Here is a 6,459-nt window from a genome sequence, read left to right as displayed (position 1 = left end):
TGGCAGAAAGTAACTCTCGAATTGAAACTTAAGGAAATATCGAGAGCAAAGTAATGAGGTTTCATGGGAAGTTTCGAGCGAGCAGGCAACCGTTCGATGCCTGAAACAAGGCGTGAAAGGGGCTCAAAGCAATCGGGAATAAGTATTGCGTCCGACAACAGATTTGATGATCCCTCGGAAAATGGCTCGTGAATTACATACGAGGTCACACGCGAGGAACAACCTTGGGAACAAGGGGTGTAGGAGAGTCAGGTTTCGATCCAGTGGACATGTGGGTTACGGGCCCACCATGTGGGTTAGGAGTAGGAAGGGCGTTGACATCTTACATGGTCATGACAGTAAGGCATGTCAGAGGGTAGCCTGTCAATTATATGTCAGCAACAATGTCGGCACCAAGGGCGAGGGACGAAGAGAACCAATTTCCTGCTCGTTGAAACGAGGCGGACCAATAGACAAAGTTCTCCTCCATCGATGGTTACCGGAATGTCATCAACAATAGCAACAGGGTCTTACTGACAGAATTGCACTCTGAGGTGTTAACATAAGCAGGGGATTAATACTGCTTAGATCATAATGATCACCAGAAAGGTTAGTCAAAATAATGGAAAGGAAAAGGTGTTTATCAGATTAACAACTCAATGGAAAGGAAAATGTGTTTAAACACATATTTCAGGGGTATATCCTTCCCAAGGGCAAGCAAAGCATGATATCCATGACGGGATATAACGTAGCAAACCCCTTTAGAAAAGGGAAGAGAAATTCCATGTCATTATCCATACAACGGTGTTCGGATAATTGAGTAAGAAATATTTAGCATTGGGCTTCAAATGCTCTTGTTGAAAATCAGAGTACCATTGACATGCTTCGAGATAGCATTGACATGGTCTTCAGGTGAAGATCAGACTTTGGAAACACGAAGGATCCATCAGGAATAACTTGTAGAATAAGTCTTACAATTTCCTCATGGATGAATGGATAACCTTGCTGAAAAGGAATCTATAATGATAGGTCCTCCAGCCGGGGGGGGGGGTGCTAGGCATAACATCATGTTACCGGGTCATCAAAGGATCAACATCATAACTCTTGGAAAGTTGTCCCAACCATCATATCTGACCGAGATTCAGATCCGATTGGTGTCAGGATACCTGAGACTCAGGATGCCTGAGAGGAAAAGGTGTAATACAATTGACAAGAAGACATTGTAAAATTCTCGAGCAATGAACTATGGGAGCAAGTTCTGAAACAAGAGCTCATCATTAAATCAACGAGAGGATGAGAAGGTGGCTGATGGGCTCAGCGACAATTCATCGAGAATTCCAACGGATGGATTTCCACGGTAATGTGAACAAGAAGATGACACTTATCAATTCAAATGATATAAGGTTGTATGCTCGAGGAAAACATACACCATCAATCACTAGTTGAAAGGTGTGCCCGAAATATGACCTTGGGCAGCAAGATCAATGTTAGAGTGACGATTCAATAACCAACAGTCTAAGAACGAACTGTCGATCGTTAACTTCAAAGCAATAGGGTTGCTAGGAGTCCAGAACTCAAACAACACCGTTCACTTGTTGGTACCCCGGTTGGAATCAACACGAGGACCAAGAAAGGATGGTGATGGTGAGAAGTTTCACCATACCAAGAATTTTTAAGAGGTGGTGTAATTCTCACAACATTCTTGTCATCAAAGATGGTAATACTCCAAGGTAAAGAACAAATTCTGGATAGCTAGGAAATCAAGGTACAACACAAAATGTGAACAAGTTTGTGTTGGGGGGGGGGGGAGGCAAGAATGTTGCCGAAGATAACACAAATCATCAAGGGACAAGGATGGTATTTCCCATCAGGAATTCAATTCATATCCTGGAAGAGCTCGGAATGATGATGATGATCACGACACATTTGTCGAGAGATTTCACGAAGATGTAACCGATCGACGATGACATCAAGTCAAACAATGACGAAGTCAAAAGGTTATTGGAACCAAGGGTACGACACAAACTCGAAACCAAGCTTGTTGTTCAAGGCGAAATGATATGACGATGAGGATCGACGTAAGGTTAGTTCATCGTCGAAAATCGGTGCTCCGAGAATAAGGACCAGGTAGCACAGTTAGAATCGTCACGACAATGATATAGCCAAACAGGCTAGGAATGGCGTGATCGGGTACAAACTCGTACTTATAGAAGCTTACTGAAGAGTTGTTGAACCGTAGAGCGGACTCGGTTCAGTTATCGGGGTCTTTGAGTGTTCAATAACTCAGAGCCCGTGAAAAATTGGAATCAGTGGGAAGGTAGCACTTGATGAAGAACTCATAAAAAGTTATGCAGTTCCATGATAATCTCGAGATACCAGGGGTAACACTCAACGACAGATCAAAGTAGAGGTTGGACTGGGGTAATGCTCTGCAGAAGACAAGTACTCTAACTTGTCTGAGAAATATAATCAAGGGAGAACAACATGGTCGGAACCACGGTTGCGTAGGATCAATTCACAGATACCAGATGATATTTATCAAGAAAATAGTTATTATTACAAGAAGTTTCCATGATAGGATCTACATGGTGTCAATGGGCATGAACACAAAGTTCAAGGTCGACTCCCACTTCTTCAATGTATAACCTTCCATTCACTTCTCGCTTTGATAAAGGCATTAGTGTTGAAAGTTTTACCTGGTGAAATACCAGATGAGTATGACTCGTGAAAACTTCCGAGTTCACACATATTAAGGAAGGCATAGGTTCAACCCATCAGGGCATCTTAGGAACATATACCACAACTTAGGAGTAAATAATACAAGCTCGAAAGTAGAGCATTGTTCAAAAGCAGATGATACAATTTACCAAAGGCATTATATACCCATGGAAAGGCTCTCAAGGTTATTCAATAAGAAGGACACTGTCGGATAAAATCCAACAAAGGAACCGATGGTCCACAAGGGATCTGAGTGAGCATCGGTACTCAACCAGAGGAAGAAGAATGCATGGGCATCATATTATAGAACATCGGAATAATTCGATGCTTAGATAATAAAGGAATTTTGATTTCCAAAACAAAGGATCAGAAGCAGTCGCTCTGATCAAGGATGGATAAGTTGGATATACCAGAGGCACAATTGACGACAAATAGTTTGGTCGAGAACCAGCTCATGTTCAAAAATGATGTCTGAGCCAGAAGGATAATTTAGAAGGGTTGATAGATGATTGTGTGCATTCGCACACATGCTGAATCAATAGGATCAAAATGACGGTGCCTAAGGTTACTAACGAATATTGCCAGACATAAGGAAAGCATCCATCATGCAAGTAAACAAGTATGACAGAGCAATAAGCTACTAAGGATTTTTGGAGGATCGAATAGTATTTCAAATACCATTGTGAAACACATGAACAATTGTGGGATGAGCGGATACTCGCAAGCGCGAGTAATTATCCGTAGGGGTATTCATGCAGCAAGGAACTGCAGGGCAGTAAGCGTAAAGAATTCTCGAAATATCGAAGAGTATTTCAAGACATCTTGTAATAACAAGAGCAACTGGGGATGACAATATGGACGATAGGTGTAAGTAGTTATCCAGAGGGATTTATCGATGGAAGTGAATTGCAAAAGCGATGGCACATAGTCTCGAGAGCACATCGTAGAGTATCTCCGGAATCTTCTGGTGCAGCAGGCGGTCATCAGTAACAAGTGGCTCTCCGGGAGAAAGTACTTGCGAGAACCTAAAGTTAGTTTTGTTTTTAGCAAAATCATTTAACCCGAATAGAAGAGAGCTCAGAGTCCCAGAGTAAAGGTCGAGGAGTAAAAGATCCTAGTACCACCCGATGGCGACGTGGGCCCGTAAGGCACACATCCAAGTTAGTAAAAGTTTTTGTAATGTCTAGACTCGACTTCGGCCAAGGAGTTGGAAGGGGGATTCCTACAGGCAGTCGGCTCTGATACCAACTTGTGACACCCCCGATTCAATCGTACACTAATCATGCACGCAAATGTGTACGATCAAGATCAGGGACTCACGGGAAGATATCACAACACAACTCTAAAACATAAATAAGTCATACAAGCATCATAATACAAGCCAGGGGGCCTCGAGGGCTCGAATACAAGTGCTCGATCATAGACGAGTCAGCGGAAGCAACAATATCTGAGTACAGACATAAGTTAAACAAGTTTGCCTTAAGAAGGCTAGCACAAACTGGGATACAGATCGAAAGAGGCGCAGGCCTCCTGCCTGGGATCCTCCTAAACTACTCCAGGTCGTCGTCAGCGGCCTGCACGTAGTAGTAGGCACCTCCAGTGTAGTAGGAATCATCGTCGACGGTGGCGTCTAGCTCCTGGACTCCAGCATCTGGTTGCGACAACCAGAAAGAAAGGAAAGGGGAAAAAGGGGGGAGAAAGCAACTGTGAGTACTCATCCAAAGTACTCGCAAGCAAGGAACTACACTACATATGCATGGGTATATGTGTAAGGAGGCCATATCAGTGGACTGAACTGCAGAATGCCAGAATAAGAGGGGGATAACTAGTCCTGTCGAAGACTACGCTTCTGGTCACCTTCGTCTTGCAACAGGCAGAAGAGGGTAGGTCGAAGTCCTCCAAGTAGCATCGCATAGCATATCCTACCCGGCGATCCTCCTCTCGTCGCCCTGTAGAAAAGCGATCACCGGGTTGTCTGTGGAACTTGGAAGGGTGTGTTTTATTAAGTATCCGGTTCTAGTTGTCATAAGGTCAAGGTACAACTCCTAGTCGTCCTGTTACCGAAGATCACGGCTATTCGAATAGATTAACTTCCCTGCAGGGGTGCACCAACTTACCCAACACGCTTGATCCCATTTGGCCGGACACACTTTCCTGGGTCATGCCCGGCCGCGGAAGATTAACACGTCGCAGCCCCACCTAGGCTCAACAGAGAGGCCAGCACGCCGGTCTAAACCTAAGCGCACAGGGGTCTGGGCCCATCGCCCATAGCACACCTGCACGTTGCGTACGCGGCCGAAAGCAGACCTAGCCTAGTGGCGTTCCAGTCCAATTCGGCGCGCGCCGCTCCGTCGCTGACGTCTGAAGTGCTTCGGCTGATACCACGATGTCGGGATACCCATAACTACTCCCGCGTAGATGGTTAGTGCGTATAGGCTCGTAGCCAACTCAGATCAAATACCAAGATCTTGTTAAGCGTGTTAAGTATCCGCGAACGCCGAACAGGGCCAGGCCCACCTGTCTCCTAGGTGGTCTCAACCTGCCCTGCCGCTCCGCCACAAAGTAACAGTCGGGGGCCGTCGGGAACCCAGGCCCACCTCTACCGGGATGGAGCCACCTGCCCCTTCAGCCCCCAACTCCGAACAGTATCACAGGTAATGTAACAGTGGAAAGTATATAGTATATGCCCGTGATCACCTCCCGAAGTGATCACAGCCCAGTAGTATAGCATGGCAGACAGACAAGAGTGTAGGGCCACTGATGGAACACTAGCATCCTATACTAAGCATTTAGGATTGCGGGTAAGGTATCAATGACTTTAGCAGCAATGACAGGCTATGCATCAGAATAGGATTAACGGAAAGCAGTAACATGCTACACTACTCTAATTCAAGCAGTATAGAGAAGAGTAGGCGATATCTGGTGATCCAGGGGGGGGGCTTGCCTAGTTGCTCTGGCAAGAGAGAGGGGTCGTCAACTCCGTAGTCGAACTGGTCAGCAGCAGCGTCGGTCTCGTAGTCTACCGGAGAGAAGAGGGGGAAGACATAATGAATACAGAGCAAACAAAGCACCACAAAATATATCAAGGCAATACGCGGTGTTCGGTGTGCCCTAACGCGGTAGTAGGTGATACCGGTGAAGGGGGGAAAACCCCCGGGAAAGTATTCCCGGTGTTTCGTGTTTTCGGGCAGAGGAGCCGGAGGGGGAAAGTTGCGGGTTTGATAGGTTAGGGGTGTGTGGCGGACGAACGGACCGCGTATCCGGATTCGTCTCGTCGTTCTGAGCAACTTTCATGTTGAAAATATTTTAATCCGAGTTACGGATTAAAAGATATGATTTTCTAAAGATTTAATCATTTTCTGGTTTTAATTATTTATTTCAATTCACATTATCCAGAACAGTGTTCGCTGACGTCATCATGACGTCAGCATGACGTCAGCAGTCAACAGAGGTGTTGACTGGTCAACTGACGTGTGGGTCCCACTAGTCATTGACTGTTTAGTCTAATTAGTGTTTAACTAATCTAACTACTGTTAATTAAACTAATTAGTTAGTTAGGTTAATGTAATTATGATTAATTAACTTAATTAATTCCTTAATTAACTAATTAATTAATTAAATTATTATTATCTATTTATTTATTTTATTTATTTTATATATTATTTTTAATTCCCCTTTTTTTTAACAAAACGTTCTGGGGCAAGGGCCCCGTTTGTCATAGGCAGGGGGGTGGACCGGTCCGCCCAGCTGACCGAGTCAATC

Source organism: Triticum dicoccoides, chromosome 6B, assembly GCF_002162155.2.
Source record: "Triticum dicoccoides isolate Atlit2015 ecotype Zavitan chromosome 6B, WEW_v2.0, whole genome shotgun sequence".
NCBI classification, from domain to species: Eukaryota; Viridiplantae; Streptophyta; class Magnoliopsida; order Poales; family Poaceae; genus Triticum; species Triticum dicoccoides.
This window is presented reverse-complemented; position numbering follows the sequence as displayed.